This window comes from Vombatus ursinus, unplaced genomic scaffold (genome assembly GCF_900497805.2).
Source record: "Vombatus ursinus unplaced genomic scaffold, bare-nosed wombat genome assembly UNPS02006874.1, whole genome shotgun sequence".
Classification (NCBI taxonomy): domain Eukaryota; kingdom Metazoa; phylum Chordata; class Mammalia; order Diprotodontia; family Vombatidae; genus Vombatus; species Vombatus ursinus.
Window position 1 is genome coordinate 1579800 of NW_020946652.1, and position 23105 is coordinate 1602904.

Below are 23105 nucleotides of genomic sequence, written 5' to 3' on the forward strand. Positions count from 1 at the left end.
CACTACGTAATGTAACCTCATGAGTTCTTCTGTTTCTTGTTATTTCTTCCTCCTAAAAGACAAGATGACCATATAGCCAGGCCAGTAACTATGGGTATTTCCTCTTACTTCTTTCATCTATGTAATGGATCCAGTAAATGTCAGCCAATATCTGCTTATTGGAAAGAAGAATTGTGTATGGAAAGTGGAAATTCAGCCCAAGAAAGAGGCAACCTTTATCATGGGCTTCCTTTTCCTTCCTTCCCCTTCCCCATTTCTTCTATATGTCTACTTACTATTTCATTTCTTCAATCATCATTTAGAAATTGTTCATTGAGGGTATAACCTGCCTACTCATTAAGGAGCCACATATGTACAAAAGTTGTTTTCACTTTGCAGCACCCATGGTACAGTGAAAACTCCCTGAAGACAGGGAATGTAGAATAACCCCAGTGCCTAGGATATCTCCCAGCACATAGGAGTTTGATAAATGCTTGTTGGTTGATTGATTAGTTGATGATACCAAGTTGCCAAGTGAAAAACCAGTCAGGCGACACTGATGGAGAGGACCTAGGGGTGTGTCCCACCAGAGGCGGGGCCCAACCAGAGAGGCAGGCTCCTGATGTTTGACCGGTTCAGTCCCACCCAACTGAACCATTTAGATTTAATACTTTCATTGCTGTAAGAGCAGATAACTTCAGTAGGTTCTTGGGCCCCTGGACAAAAAGACCAGATTCAGATTGAGAATAAGGTGAGAGTCAGAAGACACCTTGTTTGCCATCAGTTAAATCTCTCGCTATTACCACTCAATACTGCCAGATTGTGTGTGTGGAGAAAGCTGCTCACCACGGAGACTTTCTACCTCCAACACGAGAAAGGACTTTCTTTAATAGAAAGCACATCCTAAACAGGTAAGGCCAACTGACTTGGCTATGTGGCTGCTGAATTGATCTTCAGCAAAGGTAGAAGGGCAGAGCAGTTGTGTCAAGATTCAAGGAGACAAGGTACCCCCCCACCACCACCCACAATAGTAGTGTGGACCTGTGAAAACAAACCAGACAACTCGTGTTCTTTTGTCTAGTTTTCATCACTGATATCCCATTTGACTAGAGGCAATTATTTGTATCTCATGCCTTCTAAATTGGAAAGGGGTGATGATGACAATGGTAATATACAACATAACCTACCTTACCTAACCTATAGGGGTTCATGAATGCTGGGGTTCAAAGGTTTTCTGATTCTCTAGCCCTCTATCCTCTCCCTCTCTTCCTACCTCCTTTTCTCTTTCTTTCTTTCTTTCTTTCTTTCTTTCTTTCTTTCTTTCTTTCTTTCTTTCTTTCTTTCTTTCTTCCTCTTTCTCCTTCCTTCCTTCCTTCCCACCTTCTGTTTTTCTATCATAGTTACTTCTTTATACAAGGATACATAGGATACATGTGTATATATATGTGCATATAAACACATGTGTATATGCATATATACATGCATTTGATTCATTATCAGTTCTTCTGAATTCTATTAGAAGAAAGATACAATTCTAAGCACACTTTGATAATATCATAGGGTTGGGTCAATATTAAAAATAACTGAATGCTAATGGTTATAAGGAAATACTTTAACTTCCTCATCTCACTGTGGGGGAAGGAAAATTCCATCTCGATATAAGCTTCTCCCAAATTGACTCCCCTAATTTTCTCTCTTGTAAGAGCTGTCATTCTATCTGTATTGTTTTACACTTTTAAGATAATCTCATTCTCAGTTACTGCGGGGGTTTTTCTGGGGATGCTAATTTTAGCCACTGTTTTTTTTTTCTTCTTCTGCCAAAAAGGTTGCATCCTCCTTAGTTGTGAAGAATACTTCCATATGTATGTGTGGATGTGTGTGTGTATGTGTGTGTGAGTGTTCACATGCTCACTCCTATAGCGCTCCTAAATGACTCGCCATTTATGTGTGGTGACAGGGTTTAAATTCACTTTCATGGGCTCACCAAAGACTGGCCAAGGCAGTTGGAGCTTTCTGCATGGCAGGATCTCACCACATTTTTGGTCATTGTGCTCTTTCCTACTGTGGCCCCTTTAGTGAGACTGCCAAAAACAATCCATCTATTTGCTTCACCCCCCTACACAGTAATGACGTCCTCACCCCCGTGTCTTGGAGCAGAGTAATCCCGATGGTTAAAATGCTTTCCCACCTTGCTGCTGCTTCTTAGAATCCTGAGCTTTCTTCAGAGCAAAGATCATGGGTCACCTCCTCTTACATGAGGTCTTTCTTGAACCCTCTGGTCTCAATCCTTCCCTGTTGGAATCCCTTTCTATATTCTTTCTTTTTGCTGACCTGTGGCCATGATTTATAGCATAAATACTATGTAAGCCCCTAAAAGGCCTTCTGGTTTTTTAATTTTGGTGTATTTCTCTAGTCCCTAACAAAGTGTATGGTACATAGTTACAATTACTCCATTAACAAACATGTGCTTATTAAATGCTTACTATGTGCCAAGCACTGAGAATACAAAAAGGAACTATTTTCAGCCCTCAAGATAGTTTTGTTCTAGTGGGGGAGACGACCTGCCCATGTACAGGGATATGGAAAATGTGTGCAAATCAGGTGCCAGATCGGGTGGAGGGCAGAGGAGTAGCAGCTAAGGGAGACAAAGTGGACCTTTTATTACTCTTAGCGATTCTAAAAGTTGGAGGTAAGCAGGGAGTTAGCTCATTTCAGGCACTGAGGACATCTGCTGTGAAGACCAAGAGATAGAAATTGGAGCACCTTGTTTTAGGAATAGAAAAATGTAAGCATCCATCATGGCTGGAATAAAGAGCTCAGGGAGGAGAGCGATGTATGACTACCCTGGAAACATAGGAGGGGGTGAGAGTCTGAGGAACATTAATTGCCAAATGGCCCCTGGAGCTTATCAAGCAGGGTTTGTCATGAAGGCACTCAACCAAAGGTTATTTATGTCTTTGCAAGTCAGTTAATAAACATTTATATAGGGCCCACTATAGGCCAGATTTGTTTGTTGAATGATTTGAAAGCATCCCTTGGGGTTTGGTCATACTAAATTGAGGAAATTAGATTCCTGTTCTCTTTAGGTTTCAGGTAAGCTCCAAGCTGGCCTTGCCAACCGATGGCCCATGGATGGTATTTTCTAATGATGGCTGAGTCTCCTGCCTGCATGAGGCATAGGAAATGGGCTGTCATCTCTGGCTTCCAGCTGAGTAAATGGGACCGGGTGGGGTTCAGCATTCTCAGGGAGTAGAGAAATCATCAAGGGATTGAGAGAACATCCTCTCCTGATTGATTAAATCCTGCTGAAAACTAGGTGGACTAGACTTGGAGTCAGGAAGCTTCAAAGTTCATCCTGCCTCAGGTACTTCCTGATTCTAAACTCCTAGACAAGTCACTAAGTCTTCAGAGCCTCATCTGTAAAATGAGGACATGACTACCTGTGCCACCTACCTAATTGGGTTGTGAGGAAAATACTTTGTGAACCTTCTATTGGGGCTCAAAGAAACAGCAAGGATGTTTATGATTTAGACAGGCCCATTGGCATCAGTAAAATTACACCTCCACCCCACACCATACCCCAAATCATATGTTTTTGGAGTGAGCATGTTAACTCTCCCTGAACACAATGATGCCCTCCTTACATCTCTAGGCTGATGCAGGCATCTGCCTTGGACATTTTCACTGATATGGACAATCATAGGATCTCAGAGTCAGAGGACACCTCAAAAATGTCAAAATCCAGGCCAGTGGGCCAACAGCTGCTCAGTTTCTGCATTCCAATTTAAAGGCATAAAATACCTATCATGATAGTAACAATCCACAATTCTTACATCCTTTAAGCATTTTCATTTCAACACCCCAAATTCATATGAGATAGCACGAACATGTAAAAAATACCAGATTTTGTGTCATAAGATCTGAGTTCAAATCCTTCCCTGGCCATGTTTATTACCTATGTGATCTTGGGCATCTCTAGGCCTCAACTTCTGCATAGCAGGAGGGAATTGGATCTGATGATCCCTAAGGTCCTTCTGATTCTAAATCTATGAGTCTTTGCTCCCACACCTCTATGACCTCCAATGTCCCTTTACAGATGGAATATTCTCTGTGATCTTGATAGCTGCACTTATCACAGTATCTGACATTTAGTAAGTGCTCAATAAAAACATGATAACTGATCTACTGATTTAGGTCTAGTACTAATAAAAGGGGTCAAGAATGAAAAAATACACTTAGGAGTCAGCTGCATAAATATGGTAGCTAGATCCACTGCAATGAAAGATATTGCTCATAGAAGAGAAAAGCACCAAGGGACTTGGAGACTCATCTCCTGAAGTCTGGGATGAGATGAGGGGTTATAACCAAAGTAGAGGAGTTAAAGAGGTAGCATCAAAGCCAAGAGAAAGCCAATAGTCAAGAGACCCAAGCAAAAGCCATTAAAGTAAACAATCAAGAGGGCATGGATGAGCTTTGAAACAGGAATTTCAGGATACCATTGGTGGGGGAAAAGTAAGCGATGAAGTAAGTGGAGACTTAAAGGCATATAACTTTTTTCAGACATGTTAACATTAACTAAGATAAGATAAATAGGATGGCAGATGGATTAGGTAGAAAAGTCAAGGAAGGCTCTTTTTAACATCTGTAGAGACATGAACATGTTTTAGACATAAGAAAAGGAGCTCATGACAAAGGAGAGATTGATTATGCCAAGAAGAAATTGATATTGGATCAAGATCCTGAAGGAGGTGGGAGAGGATGATGCTAAGAATATAAATAGACAAAATATAATACGTATAAATACGAAGTCTTAATGCTTGAGTTAAAGAAAAAAAAGTTCTTCAGAAGAACAAAATGGGGAAGTCATGGAAAGACAGCCATTCATCCAGAAAAGTTCTGGGGTTAAGTGACCTATGAGGTCATTATAAGACAAGAGTAGGACTTGGCAGCCAAGAGAGCTAATGTAGCCTTAGGCTGCCTAAGAGAGGCATGGTGTTCCAGAATAAAGTATATTACTGGCCTAGTCAACTGGCTTCTGGAATATTGTATGGAGTTCTGACCACCATATTTTTTCAAAAGATACTGATAAGTGGGGAAGTGCCCAGAGGAGGACTGAGAATTTATACCATATGTAAAGCCATTAATGGAACTGGAATGTCTGAATTAAAGAAAAGAATTTTCATAAGACATGGTGGTTGACTTCAGGAAATGAAGGACTGTCATGGAAAAGAGGGATGAGACTTTCTCCATCTAACTGAAGAGGAAGGAACTAGAAGTGATGGTCAGAAGCTGGAAAGAGTCACACTTACATTTGCTGTAAGGACAAACATCTTGAGTTGGAGCTGGTCAAAACCAAAATGGGCTTTCTTCGTGGTGAATTCTTCCTCACAGGAAATTATGAATAAAAGATTGGACTTGTTTGGCTCTGTTGTAGGACAGGTTCTTGATAAGTTACAGATTGGACTCTACGGTCTCTGAGGTACCAGCCCTAGGAGCAAGGATAGCTACTTTTTGACTGGAGACAAGAGAAGGTAATTATGCTATGAAAATGTTAAGAACAAAGAAAAGAACTTGGGGAAGGGAGCTCTCTTTCTAGGGCTTTGGGCTTTTCACTGAGGGAGGATTTTGTCTCCCATTATAAGTGTGGGCAATCAGGTACAGTTGGGGTTCAGAGGAGACAAGACAAAGGTTAGGCCAATCACTGTGGTAATTGAAATTGTAAGGAAATAAGAGTAGAGAAGGATTTCTCTGCAGCAGTGATCACCCACTTATTGTTATTTACTTTGATTGTTCATAGTTGTTTACAAATAGTCTCCTCCATTAGCCTGTGAACTTCTTGAGATCAAGGACTAATTTTTTGGGGGGGAGGGTCATTCTGTTTATACCCAGCACTTAAGTACAATGGTGCATAGAAGGTTTTTTAATAAATGGTGGTTGATTTGGCACATAACTTGACAATTGATAACTATCATAATTGAGGTAATTGTGAAATATATCCATATATAAAAATACATCAGTGTTTGGCATAGCTAATGAGTGACCAACTCACACAATCCTTCTGGGGATCAGTCACATTATCTGCATTGACTGCTACAACATTGATCCAGCTGACTAGTCCACTCTCATTGATCATCTCATCAGGCATTGTCTATGACCAATCAAAGGTCTGAGTCAATTCTGTCCCGCCAGTTTTTGAAGCCATTAAGAAGAATAGGAAGAACTTCTTTTCTTGGAAAGGCAACATCTGACTCCACACATTGGTGGAGTCAGAAGTTTCCTCCCTGGACCATCTACAACAACCAGATACCTATAGGAATTCCATTTACAATATATTAAAAAAGGCAATTTGCCCTCCTCTCTAAGTTACTCTAAGTTATTAACTCTCGACTCAATACTCTCCACTTGAGGATAGTTCTAATTGTGAAGAAATAATTCTATGCATCAAGGCCAAATTTATTTATTTACAAATTCTACATGTTGTTCCGGTTCTGCCCTCTTGTGCAGTACTTGAAGAGAACTACCTTTCCCTTTTCTCAGTCTCCCCTTCTCCAGACTAAACTGCCTGATTTCCTTCAACTGATTCTATTCTGTTTATTATTTTTGCTGAGTAGGAGATGAATTCTGCTTTCATAATTTTCATTTATCTTTTAACTAGTTGGGAATAGCATGTTGTAGCTCCGTGATTTTCTCAAATTCCACAAGGTCTTTGTCTCATCAATTGTTGAATCATTTTTTCTTCATGTTGCAGTATTTATTCATAGATGCCTGAACTTGTTTACTGAATCTGGAGGCCATATTTCCTTCCTTCCTGTAATTTTTCTATTGATTTATCTGCTTATGTTCAAGGTCTTTGAGATTTATTTTTCCAGGAATCTCTGACACTTTCAGTTTCCCACCCCTGGCCTTATTTTACTTATCACTCATTTCTGACTCCCTCCCCTCTGATTGGGGTTACCTTATGGACTAGATCTCAAAGTGTCTCCAGTTGCTCCTACACTGGACAATTCATGGTTTGCCAGCTTGGGTCTCTGGCCCAACTGACATTTGAGTGGTCAGAAGTGGCCCTAGCTGGATTCTCTGCTCTTCCTCAGCCTTAGTGAGGTATTGCACAATTCCTCACATACACTGTGAGTGTCCTGTTTTGGTGACCTGTCCCACTCCATCTATTCTTTAGTACTCTGACCTGACACCAACAGTCCACTGCTTTGCAGCATTTGGATTCTGTATGTCCTAGACCACAGAAACAGCTGAAGTTGATTTATCTCTGATGTATAATTTCTCTTTTGGAAAGATATGACACGTTGTGGGGGTCAAATGAAACATCTAGTCTGCCATTTTGTTGCTCAAGTGATGCAGAAGTCCCCTTCAACCAATTCTAATCCAGGATGAGTATCGAGGTCTGTCACCATCTTGGTTTCTCTCGAGGTCTAGTTTATTAAGGCCTTTAAACTCTGGTGCCCAGAACTAAGCCCCCATACTTCATTGTGGTCTGGCCAAGAGATTGGCAGGATGTTGTTTTTTTTTTTAATTATTATTCCTGAATATTATATCTCTCTTAGCATATACTTCAGCAGGTTTGGAGGGAGGGAGGGTAATGGTGGTTCTGTTTTGTTTTTTTTTAATTGACCTTCAGAATTCCATACTCATAATGAGAAAGGCTTTTACTTTATCATGCAAGCAGAAACTCAGGAATAGATTGAGTCAAGACATTGAAAGTGCTTTGTCATTCTTGAATCTGCATTCTCTCCAATATACCCTTAAGAATAGTGTCAGAAGAATTCCTAGGAAGGAGTAGAATTGGTCTACTGGCCTTGATTGGCCTGTGGCTTCAGTCTCACTGTCTGCATAACCATGGAGTACAAATACCATGACTCCTTGCCTATAAAACCACAGATTAAGCCCTTTGCTATTTCCTGTTTAGCAATAACTCTGTGTACGGTAAATAGGCCAACTGAGAGAAAAGTGAACACAGATGATATAGAATGGTTTTTGTTTGTGGCACTCTTAGGATAACAAACCAAGAGCTCAGAGTACTGGGGCAGCTAGGTGGCGCAGTGGATAGAGCACCGACCCTGAAGTCAGGAGGACCTGAGTTCAAATCTGGCCTCAGACCAAACACTTGACACGTACTAGTTGTGTGACCTCGGACAAGTCACTTAACCCCGATTGCCTCACTTCAAAAAAAAAAAGAGTTCAGAGTAACTTCAGAGGCCTCCTAATCCTCCCCCACCCCCACCCACACACATTTTACAGGTAAAAGACAGAGTGAGGTTCAGACAGTTTGAGTGACCGTCCAAAGTCATACAAATAGCACAAAGTAGAACTAGGATTCAGACTCAGTGCTCAGACTTTCAAGCCAGCATCCTCCCTACTGGACCATCCATATCCACATAGCTTCACTTTAGAATTGATGAAAAAAATAGTAAAACTCAGGAAGTCCATTGAGGGCACTGATAGTGCTCAATGACTAGGAGGCAACATAGCCTTGACTTTATCCCTTCTATATCCTTGACATTTCCTCTCCTTAAATTCTTTGGTAAGGTGAATTTAGTCTTTTTTTGTTTGTTTACTTGTTTGTTTGTTTTTTGGATAGGCAATGGGGTTAAGTGACTTGCCCAGGGTCACACAGCTAGTAAGTGTTATGTGTCTGAGGCTGGATTTAAACTCAGGTCCTCCTGAATCCAAGGCCAATGCTCTAATCCACTGTGCCACCTAGCTGCCCCTAAGCTTTGGTTTTGTATGTGTGTGTGGGTGGGATGGAGATTCAGAGAGTGAAAAGAGCTGGAAAGTTCTTGCAGTGACCAGAAGCTGCCTCCTCTACTACTTTCTTGTGGTCTGGAACTGTCCCTAGATTTTCTCTGGCTATACTCAAAAACATTAGATCTGTAAGGCCTTGGCAAGCTTAAAAGGCTTCAGATGTTGACTTGGTCATGAATTATATCTTTTCTAAGGGACATCTGAGCTGATTTCAACCAATAACCAGTCACTGAGTGATTTCTTTTTTGACCATGTCAGTTTATTCCACTGACTACTAACGCGTGAACAGGTGACACTCTATGTCAGAGGAGATTGGAGCCACAGCAATAAAATCTTGAGTGTTTGGAGTAGGAAATTCATCAGATTTTTAAATGAGTTACTCACTTTTATATAGCATTTGAAATTTAAAGGCAGTGGAGAACCCCATTCCAGATTTAGGCCTTGCTTTGCTCATTGGCAAAATGAAGGGGTTAGATTAGATGATCTTTGAAACTCCTTCCGAGTGTGAATTTATGTTCTCATTATCTTAAATGCTTATTCTCTGAAGTTAGCCTAGGAATCAGATTCCCAGATGTCAGAAATAGCAGTGGCCCTTAGTCAACCTAGTGCTTTAGTTATGGTTTTTGAAGCCACCCTTCAGAGAACAGATTTTTATACCAAATGAGCCTACCTTGATCCATTTCCCAAAACCACCAACCAAATATCACAATGGACAAGAGAGTCCAAGAGCCCCTAAAGTGGTAGCATTCAGCAGAAGTTCAACCTTGCTCCCAGACTAGTCTCCCTAGCCAAACCCTGGGGAGAAGCACCCCTTTTCCCAAATGATTATATTCCTTCACTCTGGACTCTCCAGAACTTTCCCACATGCCTCAGCATCTTTATTAACCCTGGAAGATGCCTCCTCCTCTGTAACCTTCTTGCTCTAGAATATCCCTTTGTTCCTACAACTCTAAACTCTGATTGGTGAGTTTCTCTCTGAGGCCTCATTTTGAGAAAATATCCAGGCTAGCTCCATGCTATCTCTCTGGACTTTTTATCCATGCCTCCTTTCCTCTTCACCAATCTACTTTCAGCTATTTTTCATGTGTTATTTTTCCCATTAGAATATTAACTCATTGAGAGCTTACACTGTCTTTCTTTCTTGCTGTATTTTTATTGCCAACACTAACAGTGCCTTGTACACAGTAAATAGTAAATGAATTTTGCTGACTTGACTACCATGAACAGGGCAGATAAGTCAGAGTACCTGAAGAAGTAGGGCTCCCTGGGGGAGATAAGAGAGAAAGCATGCGCCAGACTTGTCAAACCAGCAACACCAGTTCAACCATCACCTCCATTGAGAACTCCATGGAGGCCACCCAGGACCCACAGTCCAACAGCCCTAGGAATTTTAATGCTTACCAGATCACTAGCCTTTTTCCAACCTGGTAACCACAATCATTGAGGTAAGCAATCCTTTTGGAGAAGGGGATTGTCAACTTTACCACTATCAACACTAACCATGACCAACACCCACCAATGAACAGATAAGTCCATGAACCACTGAAATCACAGCCTTTCAGACCACTGGCCACGTGCCTGGCCTGACTCCTCATTGTTGGGAAGACATCTTTGTGGAGATAGGACCTGGCACCTGTATCTGTTTTTATCAATTGGAATATTAAAGAAAATGTATTATTACTGGTTTTGTCACTGTGCCTTAAGAATCAATGGACCTTTGCAATGGACCTGTAGCTAAAACCTCCTCTTTGTTTTTTTCTCCTATATTAGAATGTGAGCAAGAATTCTCTTACTTTTTCTATGTATATGCCTAATTCCAGGCACCATACCTTTTACTTCTTAATAGAAGTTCTTAATAGAAACCTTTTATTTATCCATTCATAAACTTCCCAGTTGCTTTGTTCACCCTTCAAGTGACACTAAGCTCTTTTCAATGCTTATATCAAACTCTCAAAAGACTCAAATCTTTAAAGGTTGCATTCCACTTTTAGCATATTTTCTATTTCACTTCTTGGTCCCTTTCAGAGAGAAAAAGATAATACTTTTAATATTCTGGGACAGTTTTTTTTTAATTAAAGGATGGAATCCTTGTTTGTTTTCTCTTCTTGTTTGAGGCCTTCTGGTCCAGGAAGTCAGCATCAGGCTTGGAGCAGAAACTAGATGAATGTCAGGGTGGGTATGATCTGGAGGGCAGGTTGTAAGGGGCAGGAAACGTAGTTGACAAATGAATTAAGGGCCATTTTGAGAAGAATGAATTAAAATGATAATTTTTTTAATAGTAGTCAAACTTTCCATACCAAAATGGATCCTTCATAGAAGGGTAGAAAACTAATCTCAAGCATTGTAATTTCAAATTTATTGAAATAATAAGCTACGTAATAGTTATTGATAAAGTACTATGTACAAAATACCACCAGGTACTAGGGATGGAATTTTTTTTAATAAAAATCTTATTCTTAAGGTGCTTCCAGTCTAGTTGGAGAGTTGAGAAATCTTTAGGCATTTTTACTTGAAAACATCCAGGAAAGGCTGGGTGACCCTTATGGGATATGATGTAGAAGACTTTCTTGTTCATATACGATTTGAATTAAGTTAGAAGATTAACTGTTACTATTAGAAATTAACTAGAAAATCTTCTTAAAGTGGCTTGTAATCCAGTCCTTTGGGGTTTTGAAGGGGAGTTGGGGAGTGGAGTATTGAGAAGAGCTCAGTGTCTTTTGCAGGGAGAATAGGAATAGGTTGGACCAATTATCCTCTAGGTCCCTTTCAATTCTGAGATTCTGTGAAAGTCTGATTCCTTTCAGCATCTCCTCTGATGTGGGTTATATATCCAGTTTGGTAGCTTTATGGTGGCTTTCTCTGCTTATCTTCCATTCTGAAGAGTGGGGAGAGGACCAGGGGCCTTGTAACATGAGGTATAAACTGTCATGATTCCCCAGCAGTGTAAAAAGCAAAATTCCCCAGGTATAGCTGGAACGTGTCTGTTAATGGGCTGGGTTCATTTCTGAAGTAGAACTCTTATCAGTATCAGGGCATACCTAATGACACTGAGCAATAAGTCTTAACAAAGAATCAGGTCTTTCTTGCTGGGCTAATGGGCGATGGCTGCATCAGGGCATGACAGTTTGCTCTCCTGTCTGATTGAATCTTATGCCTCTTAAAGACATGGTGCATATCAGATACAATGCTGAAGGTGACAAGGGAATTTTGGAGAAGACAAATGAACTCTTGACTCTTCCTTTGTGGTATGATTAATATATGAGACACGTTTACAATTAACACTTTGTTCTCCATTTGGAATGAGGATTGCACAATGGAGCTGTGGAATAGGCAGATCTCAATTATTCATGTTCACTGACCCTAATTTTTGTCAATAATTTAACAATTCTTTCCAGCTTGGACACCTTTTATCACAAGCTGAGAGGGTTAAGTGAACAGATTTAAGTTTCCCGGCTCCTTCCTCTAGAGTATGTACTAATCTCATCATTGACCTAGAAGTTAAGATCTCCTTGGGTGCTGCAGGCCCAGGTGTCTGTTCAATGTTGATGGTGGTGAGAATGATCAAGGGAGGCATCTGTTAGGATCTGAGTGAGGGAGGATGGGACTGAGCTAACTGGCCACGCCACTTTCTGTGGCCCTGGTTGGCTGAGATCTCAACCAAATGGAAACAGAAGAGATTAAAAACAGCCAGGAAGAAAGAGTTCAATAACTCGTGGAGAAAATGCTCCCACATGAAAGTATTCTTCCCTGATTGTTCCCAATACAAAAGGCAAAACTGTTTTGTTTTATTCTGAGGGGAGAGGATGAAGGTGGTGAGAAACCTAGAATTTTATTTGTGTAGGGAGTTCAATGTTTGGAAACGTCCTCCTTCAATGAAAATACATGATTCTTAGGCGACTTATATTGTCTATTACTTTCCTGTTTCTCTAATGTCCAAATGGACCAGCTATACCCTGTCCATTTATCTTTCTAACAGCCTTCTAGTCACCATCAGCCTTGTATCTGATATGCACTGTTTCTATTTTCTGGAGTAATAAGACGGTAAGTGACTTGACCAAAGTCGCCCAGTCAGTATATATCAGAGAAAGGACTGGAACCTGGGCCTTATTTTCTGTCAAGGCCAGTCAAACAGGAATCTATTATGCCATACTGCATCAGAGGAAAGCACTTTAATCTACTGTCCCAGAAATTCCTTCCTGCTTCTTTCTGACAAAGGCAAAGCAGAGGGAGCTAAAAGCATGAAACCATCAGACACTTAAGTGACTCATAAGAAGGATGCTATCCACCCAGGAAAACTATCACTCCTCTATTGCAAAAAGACATGTGAAGAGTACAGATATACTTGGTTGTTAGATACATTATCACTAGAGGTGGAGGGATGAATTTTTGTGCGTAGATTTCTATTCACTCCTCCTTTTGATTGAGGTCATCTTGGCCTTCCTCCACTTTGGTGAAATAGAACTCTGAATTTCCAGTATGTTCAGGCCACATGTGTGTGATATGCCAATGAATAAAGCAAACCAATTAAGACAGCCAGAGTCTACTGGAAATAGGAAGGGGCAATTCCTCTTTGCTCTGCCCAACTCAGACTATTTCTGGGATACTTGGCTCAGGTCTGGAGGCTCTAGTTAGAGAAAGTCACTGGAGAGCTAGAGATAATCCGCAGAAGAGAACCTAAGGTGGTTGAGCACCTCACATTCATATAGTTTGATAATTACTTGAAGTAATTAAGCCTCATCAGCTTGGAGAGGTGTTGTTTGATGAGGAGTGAGGGGCATTCTTGGAGGGTGGAGGTAGAGACATTTTAGCTGGATTTAAGTATTAAAGTCCCATGATACCAAAGCATCATAGAATTTAAGAGCCGGAAGGGTCTTCATTGGTCATTAAATGATACATGAAAGGAGTGTTCTCTGTAACACACCAGACAAGTTGTTGTGTGGCCTCTGCTTGAAGGTCTCCAAGGAAGGAGAATGGACATCTCTCCAGGGAGCTAATTCTGCTTGGCCTCAGAGTACAGAACTAGGAGTGATGGATAGAATGGAATTTGCAAAAAGGCAGATTCAGGCTCAAGGCAAAAAGGAAATTCCTCACTCAGCTAGCTATTCCAAAGGAGAACGGCCTACCTAAGGAAGAATAGGGCCTCCCTCACGCAAAGCCTTCATTTATTCATTCATTCAATAAACATTTGTCAAACACTTACTAAGTGCCAGACACTGATCCGATGATAAAAGAGAGAGAAGAAACAGTCCCTTTCCTCAAGATACTTACATTCTTTTGAGTAAAAAAAAGTGTATTTTGGAAATTAAATACAAAATCAATATAATATTGTAATAAAATAATAAAGATAATAATTTCCTGGAGGAGAGAAGGATTAATTGGGGGGCTCCTCAAGATAGACCATCTTGACCATTCCTTAGAGAGGATGTCCCATTTTGACATAGTTTAAGCCTGATGTCCTCTTTGGTCACTGCAACTATGGGATGCTGCAAGTCTTTGATTTTGATTGTGATCTCATCCATGCCCCTGGTAGTATGTGGCCTTCTTTTTAACTAGGTCTGAGCTCCACCTACCTCCTACTGTTGGTTACAGTAAGGTAAACAGGAAGTCAACAATATTAAGAAAAAAGAAGAGTATAAGCATTTATTAAGCACCTACTATGCATCATGTACTATGCGAAGCTCTATACAAATGTTATTTAAGCTGTTCCTCACAACAAAAACCATGTGAAGTAGGTGATCTTCACTTTATAGTTGAGGAAACTGAGGCAAACAAAGATCAAGTAATTTGTACAGGATCACATAGCCAGTAAGTGCCTGAGCCCAGAGTTGCGCTCAAGTCATCCTGATTCTGGGCCCATGCTTTATTCACTGCACTATTTAGCTGCCTAAAGAGGATTGGGAAAGGATTCTTCTAGAAGGTGGGAATTTAACTGAGACTTGGAGAAAGTCTAGCAAGCCAGGTGTAGATGAGGGGGGAGAACATTCTACACATGAGAGACAGCCAGGGAAAAGACCCCGAATTGGAAGACGGAGTGTCTCGGTGGAGGAACAGCAAAGTCAATGTCACAACAGAATACATGGAGTGAGGTGTAAAAAGACTTGGAAAGGTAGGAGGGGTCCAGGTCAAAAGGAGCTTTAAAGCAAGTCTTTGAAATATCCCCATTGTTTCCTTCTTCCCAAGCCCCAAGCAGCCTCAGCCAGTGGGCCCTGGTTCCCATGGATGTGCGATTCAGGGTTCACTCGCCTCCCCTCTTTAAAGGTCAAATTCCCCTGCCTTTCCTCTTGTGTGACTTCCATCAAAGGTTGGCAGCTGCTTCCCCTGGGTGTCAGTCTCTTAGTCCCTGTTGGAGCAGGTCTGGAAGAAGAGTCACCACTCCTTCCTTCGCACACTTGTTTACTCTCCCTACACTTCCTGATATAGGGTTTACATGACTGAGGAAAACATCAGTCATTGCCCAATAGCTTAGACTCCCTGAGGAAAATATCCAGGCGTGGAAAAATTAGGTCATACTCTGCTTTTGCCATATTGCTCTCTCCAGCAAATGCTCATGTTTTTGTTTGTCCTTCTTCCTTGAAGAGGACCATGACAACAAGAAAGTGATACCCTGACTTGCAAGTGACTTAGAATAAAGTGAGGGAGTGCTGTGCAAAGTCTCCAGTCTCACTTTCTTCTCTGGAGCCATCTGGGCCCAATGGCAAGATATTGATTAGGATGATGGCCCCAGACGCAATGGGAGACCTTGACCTTTTTTAACTTAAGGCCTTTTCCAGGTTTCAGTTTGTCTGAGGCAACAACCATTCAGTGATTAAGGCTTGGTAAGAAATGAGGCAAATAATGTCTGGGAGGGGAGTCAGTCTGCGAGGAGAAGACCCTCAGTGTTTCTGCTTTCTGAAAGCCCCAGGCCTGTGCCTATTGTGGGTGAGGTTGAGTACTGTGGGTTGTCCACTCACGGAAAAGTCCCTTCACTATTTTTTGTTGCAGTTTTCAATGGAACCCCTTTGAATAGCCCTTGGTACAAAGATGACCATGGATCACCATGATTAAGCTTAGTCTGGCTTTCAAATAAGGAAATGACCAATGGTTTTTAGGAGGAAACTTGATGCTGAGTGGAAGGCAGGCTTAGTAAGGCCTCTGCCAAGTCCATCATTCTATGACTCGGCAAGGCTAGAACACGATCAGAAGGAAAGTTTCAAACATTTGCTTTAATCTAGTTAGTAATCTAGGAGGAGTCTTTGCTCTGAAGTTCAGGGTCCTCAGTTCTAAAATGCAGAAAGTAATCCTCCCATCATCAACCTACCAGCATTGTTGTGGGGAAAGGACTTTGCAAAACTTAATGATATAGAACCATGAGCTATTCTCCTCCTCCTTGTCTTATTCTTCTCCTCCTTGTCTTTCCTTTCCTCCTTCCCTTTTCCTCCTTCTCCTCTTTCTCCTTCTCTTCTTCCTTCTCCTATTTTCCTTCCTTGTTCTTTTGCTACTCTTCTTCCTTTCCCTTTTTCTGTTCATCTTCCTCTCTCTCCTCTTTTTCTTTCTCCACCTCCTTTTTCTTTTCTGTCTTCTCCTTCATGGGCTGCCATGTCACCCTACTATCTCACAATGGGCTTGTAATCCACCAAGGACCCCAGAAAACCTGCTTGCTCCCAATGCCTCCCCTTCCCTTACCTGGCAAGTTGAGTTTTTGAAGGTAAGGTTTTGTCATTATTCATTAACTGCTAGTCAGTCAACAAGTATTGATTAAGCACTTCCTCTAAGGCAGCCACTGAGTTAAGTGCTAGTCACCAAGAGTGCATTCTGACTTCTTGTTGCTTCTGTAGTTTCACTCCTTTTAGCAATCATTTATTTTTTCTTCATGTTTACCTTTCCTTCCTATAAGTGAAAAGGTAAAAGCCAGTGATCTCCTTGTACTGTTCTGAGTCTCTCTCACTTGGCTTAGGTCCCTTGGCTCCAGGTACTTTGGGGTGTCCAAAGCTGTTTGAGAACCAGAACAATCAGAAAGCTCGAGTCCAGGCTCCAGCCTCCCTCAGCCCTGAACCCAAGGAAGTCCTTCTCCTCCTCTTCCTCTGTCACCTTTCATTATTTTACTGACAGCTTCCTTAGGTGGATCTTGCCAGTCAGGGTTAGGTGTCACTGGCATCTTGTGGGATGAACTGAAACTCCAGGAAGGTCCTTAACCTCCCTCCTCTGGGTGGTGTGGGGATTCTTCAAAGCTGCTGTAGAATGTTCTTAATTTTACCCCCCACCCCCTCTGCCTTATTTATTTGGGTGGGGCCTGGGTCTAGCTAGCCCTTCAGAAGCCTCAGCATTCATGTGAGTCATTACCAGATAGGGCAGGTTTTGGGCAAAATTATGATGTTTTCCTTGTGGAGCCTGCCTTGCCTTTCTGAGTAAATTCAATTCAACCAATGTGTATTATAATTAGTGCCTAAACCGTGATAGGTGCAAAGGATACAAAACCAAAAATGAAAACGGACTTTGGCATCAATCAATCATCAAACATTTTTTGAGCACTTACTATATATGTAGAGCATTGGGCTATGCCTTGAATATATAAAACAAAAGCAAATGAAAACAAACAAAGAAATAAACAAAAATATTGAGGGCCATTTGGCCCTAAAACACTGACTTTTGTTTTGGTGACAGTACACATTTGGCGAACAGCTCTTTCTCCCTTGAATTGCCTTCTCTTTTATACCCTCTTCTCTTTCCTCTCAGGGATCTAGACCCCAACAAAGCCCATGACTTCATATCTGTCATGTACCTTAATGGACACAATGCTGGACCTTGAGGACAGAAGAGATCAGTTCAAATCCTTTCTCAGACATTTATTAGCTGTGTGATCCTAGGAAAGTCACTGATCCTTTTACACTTTCAGTTTACTCATCTATAAAATGGGAATAGCCATCCAGACACTATCTGGAGCAGCTAGGTTGGAAGAGCAAAATGGCATCTCACATTATTTGGATGACATACATGTCCCCAACTTCAATCTTTCCACAGAGGATCATCAGACTTTATTATCTGTCTTGATGTTACACCACCAGTTCACTGGGCATTGCCCTCTGAGTTATCAGTGTGTCCTACAGTCCTCTGTGCCTTGTCATTGACCTTGTCAGTGTACCTTACTAGGCCTTTCCATTTACCTCTCATTAATGGACTCTCTTTCCCATTAGAGTGAATTCCTTTGGAGAAGGAACTATCTTGCTTTTTCTATTTGAATCTAGTTTTTGTTCTGTTTTGTTTTGTTTTTGCTTTATGGTGAGGCGATTGGGGTTAAGTGACTTGCCCAGGGTCACAGAGCTAGTAAGTGTTAAGTGTCTGAGACTGGATTTGAACTCAGGTCCTCCTGACTCCAAGGTCAGAGCTCTATTCACTGAGCCACCTCGCTGCCCCATGAATCTAGTTTTAATAAATGCTTTTCACTCATTCATTCATGTCTCCATCTATTCTTCCATCCATCTATTCATTCATTTATTCATTCATCTATCCTTTCATACATTCAGAGTTGTTGTAAGAATCAAATAAGATAGCATATGATAAGTACTTTGGGTTCTTTAGAATGCTATTTAAACAGTAACTATTATTATCTTTTAAAAAGCAGTGCCCTAAGTCAGGAAGCAGCAAGGCTTGGTTAAACAGACTGAGGTCTCAGGATGAGGCTAATGAAGCCTGCTCCCTCACCACACTGAGGAACTGGCTGGCTAGCCTTGGGCTAGCTCTAGCAACTCTGGCTCTTGGCTTTTTCATCTGATCCTGATTGTCAATAGTGGTAACCATTGGTTTCCTTCTCTGTAGAATGGTATGCCTTGACTAGCGCTTCTCTACGGCTGTCTCTGTGACTTTAGTGCTCTCATTTGAAAGTTGCTCCATTCACTGGCAGCATTGACAGATTTTCATTCTGATTTTCTCCTTCTAATGGTCATTGCCCTACTCAGAAAATGTAAATCTTATGGAATGGGGTCTTGGCTGTCAGGTGTGTAAGTGTGGGATCCTGGAGGTGGGGTGAGGGGGTGCCCATGTTCTCCCTATTTAGGGCCAGTGGTCAGTATCAGTGGTGAGGTTGGCTACTGCAAACTCCCAGCCCTGATGGGTAGCAGATGCAGCCCTCCCATTGTTAAGGTAATTTATTCAAGTTGAATGCCCAAGTATTTTTAAAAATTGAGCCTCAAATGTGTCCTGAAAAGGCAAGTTATCTTTAGGACACCTAGAGTCCTACAAAAGCAGCTGTTCTGATTTTCTTACTCTGAATTTCTCCCTTGCTGTCTATGAGTCCCACCTGGCTGCTTGCCAACAAGACCACTGCTTTGATTCAGGGGTGCTTAGATTCCAAGAGTACTCTCATTTTCTTTGGAGAGGTGGGGGGCTGTGGTTGCGCGACACTGTGTGTACTGTCAGACTTGTTCAGTGTGTTGGTTAGTTTTGAGGAAACATTTTTCTTCCGCTTTTTAAAAACCCTATGTTCTAATGAATGACTCACTTGGGGTGTGTGTGTGTGGGGGATGATATCAATCTTTCCAGATGTAAAGGTGATGAGAAAACAAAATAGTACTTTTTTTAAAGTCCTCAGGGCCACTCCAATAGTCTTAACTTCCAACTAGACTATATATTTCCTTTATTCCTTTGTTTACCATTCCTCCTCTGAATCCCCCTTAACCTGGAGTGGACAGTGGTAGCTTCCTGACTTCCTAAACCACACTCAAGAATGTGGCTCTCTCTAGCCATATTGGAACATCTCTTGATCCTTTTAATATACTTCAACTCCCTAAGAGAGATGTTTCTCTCTGTCTTCTATGTTTCAGTTCCTTGGAACAAGGAAGCTCTGTTGTAGCCCTGCTCTAGGAAGGCATTGTACATGCCATTTCCTTAAAACAAGCCAAGATCTTTTCAGCAAATGATAGATAGGAGACTGGGTGAAGTTGATCATGATTCAGTTGAGATGCCTGTTCTTGGGAGACAAAGAGGACATTTTAATAATACTCTCTCCCACTCCTTCCAGATCCATCCAGTTGCTCATTTCCTTCCTTCCTTCCTTCCTTCCTTCCTCCTTCCTTCCTTCCTTCCTTCCCTCCTTCCTTCCTTCCTTCCTTCCTTCCTTCCTTCCTTCCTTCCATCCTTCCTTCCTTCCTTCCTTCCTTCCTTCCTTCCTTCCTTCCTTCCTTCCTTCCTTCCTTCCTTCCTTCCTTCCTTCCTTCTTTCCTTTCCCCTTCCCTCCCTCCCTTTTCCCCTCTGTATTTGTTTCATCTTTTTTTGGCCTGATTATTTTCAATTCTACTTTCATTGCGTGTCTTGCCCTTCTCACCATTTACACAGTGAGTACTCTAGTTCAGGACCTTATCAACTTATCCAGGATGTTGCAATGGAGTCTAACTGGTCTCACTATATCTGGGCCTATACTTCCTCTACAATTCATCTTCCATATAAATACTGAAATCATCTTTATAAAGCATGGGTCATTCCAATCACATCAATCCTCCAATCAAAATAAAAAAAATAAGAAGGTGTCATCCAGACCAGGGCCAACCCCCACTGCCATCTAGACCAAGGCCATCTCCTTACCTGGCTCTGAAAGGGTTTTTGTTTGTTTATTTGTTTGTTTTTTTAGCAGAGTTGCATTGGTAAAGGAAGGTCCCTCATAGTCATTCACTAGCATACATAGATTACAAAAAGTAATCCCAATAATTCCTTTTGCTGAATTTAATTAACCCCATTTCTACCATTCCAATACAGGAAGATTTGCTCCTCAATAGGCACTGTCATTCTAGAGAATGTATAATGCACCTGAGACAAAATTCAAGTAACATGGCGAATCAGAGCCAGTCTGCCCCTTTGGGTGGCAGTACTGGGTTCTGCTGCCTGGGATAATCCAGGACAATCCTTGCACTGTTCCCTCCCCAGACACTCCCTCCTAGCTGACTGTGGTCTGTTGGCATTTTCAGTAAGTCAGTCCTGATCTGGGAAACAAAATGGGGAGTCATTATGACTTTGGAGGCTGGTCCATAAGATCCTCTCTCTGTTGCTGGAAAGCACCTCAGATGCCTTTTAATCCAGCCCCACCTATAAATGTACAGATGAGAAAACTAAAGCCCAGAGAGGAGAAGCAGCTTACCCAAGGTCACACATGTCACACAGTCAGCTGCCCAGGGGCTGAGGAAACCAGATCTCTTCCTGGGTCCATAGCTAGCCACCTTTTTTTTTTTTTAAATAGGTAAGTGACTTCACATCCCTGCAGCTGCCCTATAGAAGGAGACATTCCCAGAATTCTAAGGAAGTGCCTCCAGTCACTAGGTGCAGCATTTCATGATGGGGAGGGGAAGCCTCATGGGAGCACTGTGGAAATGTTCTTTCATCTAGAGAAAGCTAGAGCATTTCCTGGATTATTGACGATATGGGGGGTGGTGATTTTTTTTCTTTTTTGGGGGGCGGGGATAGAGTCTTCAGGGAACAAGTTAAGAAAGACTGCACTGGACATATCTAGTTTGTATTTTTACTAAATGTGAGGAGAAGAGAAGGGGAGGCAAAGCATATTAGGAAGGCAAAAGGCAGCTTGGTGTAATGGACACAACATAATAGACATCTGATGGACTATAGATTCAAATTCAGCCTCTTACTCTTACTAATTCTATGAGCCTGGGCAAGTCATTTGAGTATGAATTTCCTCATTAAAAATGACTGTAATATTTCCTAGGTACAAAAGAAGAGATTTAGAGTTGGAAGACATCTTAGGAACTTTATAATCTAACATTTTTATTTTATACATCAGGAAACTGAGTCTCAGAAGCTTCCTTTACCACAGAGAGTTATTGTGGCATGGTCATGTGGTGAGATGGATGGAATGCTGCTCAGGAAGACTTAAATTCAAAAAATTCTGTATCAGATACTAGCTAGCTCTGTGACCTAGTCAAGTCACTTAGCCTCAGTTTCTTCATCTATAAAATGGGGATAATAATAACTCCTGTCTTCCAAGATCAACTGTGTTGATGATCTAATGAGATAACCTATGAGAAATGCTTGGCAAATCTTAAAGCGCTATAGAAATGCTAGATTAGCTACTGAGAGATTCAAATGAGAGCAGATAATGTATGTAGCTTATAGGCAGCCAGGGGAGTGGAGGAAGGGCACTACATTTTGGCTAAGAAGGCCCGTGTTCAAATCTCAGTTCCCATATGATACCTGTGGGACGTTGGGGAAATTGTTTCATTTTTCTGGGCCTCTGTAAAATGTTAGAGTGCTAAACTAGATTAATTGAGGTTCCCACCATGCCTAACTCACCAATTCTGGGATCTTCTAACTACTCTGGGCTTTTGTGTCCTCCTTTGGAAAAAATAAGGACTGAACTGAATGATGTTAGGCTGTTAGATTTTGAGCTGAAATGGACCGCAGGGGGAATCTAGTCCCAACCCCTCACTTGACAGAAGAGAAAATGGAAACAGAGGAATGAAGGACTTTCCCAAGGTCAAACATGTAGGAGTTGGCAGAGTTGGGATTTGAAATCTGGGACTCTGAAGCTAGCTCTCATTCTCCTGTACCATGCTACCTCCTCTAAGTAGCTTAGAGTTCAAAATCTCTGATCTTGGTTAAAGAACTTTGCAAAAATGTCATCTATATGTGAGGTCCTCTTAGTAGAAATGCTTATGGGGCAGCTAGGAGGTGAAGTGGATAAAGCACCAGTCCTGAAGTTAGGGGGACCTGAGTTCAAATCTGGCCTCAGACCAAACACTTGACACTTACTAGCTGTGTGACCCTGGGCAAGCCACTTAACCAAAATTGCCTAAAAATAAAAAAAGAAAAAAAAGAAAAGCTTATGTCTTATTGGTGAAAGGATAGATATGTCTGAACCTATGGGTTCATTATATTAAGCATCTCCCAGAATTCAGAATCATATATGAAGAAGAATCATATATGGAGTGGTCCATAAGAGATGATTCCCACAGGCAAGTCAGGTCACATGGTAAGTAGTGTCTGAGCTGGGTAGAGGGCCCAGGGCTGATGACTCCCAGTCTCATGTCCTTTGCTCCTCCATCACTCAGCCTCTGCATCAGGAGGGTCTACTTTAGGAGGATGGGAGGTGCCAGGGAACTGGAAAATACAGTATGAACTCACCATTTTTATTTAGGGGATGGAATAGCAGCCTGGCATATCACTGTTCCCCTTTGTGAAATGTGAAAATGTAAAGAGCTGTTTGCCAAGTCCCCCATTTCAATTGGCATGGAGACATAGCTTGTCAGAGAGCTGAAAAGTTGGACCACTGAAATCCGCTATTTAGGATTCTGCTGTTTCCTTCAGAAAGAGAGAGAGAAAAACTGTGAGAGAGAGAGAGAGAGAGAGAGAGAGAGAGAGAGAGAGAGAGAGAGAGAGAGAGAGAAAGAAGAGAA

General features: G+C 41.6%; 1 protein-coding gene across 1 annotated transcript in view; it reads left to right on the forward strand.

Annotated features, from left to right (window-relative positions):
• The first annotated feature begins 655 nt into the window (after positions 1-655).
• Positions 656-23105, forward strand: part of TPRG1 (tumor protein p63 regulated 1) — a 151375-nt gene continuing 128925 nt past the window's right edge. The window contains exon 1 of the mRNA XM_027848731.1: positions 656-890. The gene's annotated coding sequence lies outside the window, so the exon portion shown is untranslated. The remainder of the gene's footprint in view (positions 891-23105) is intronic.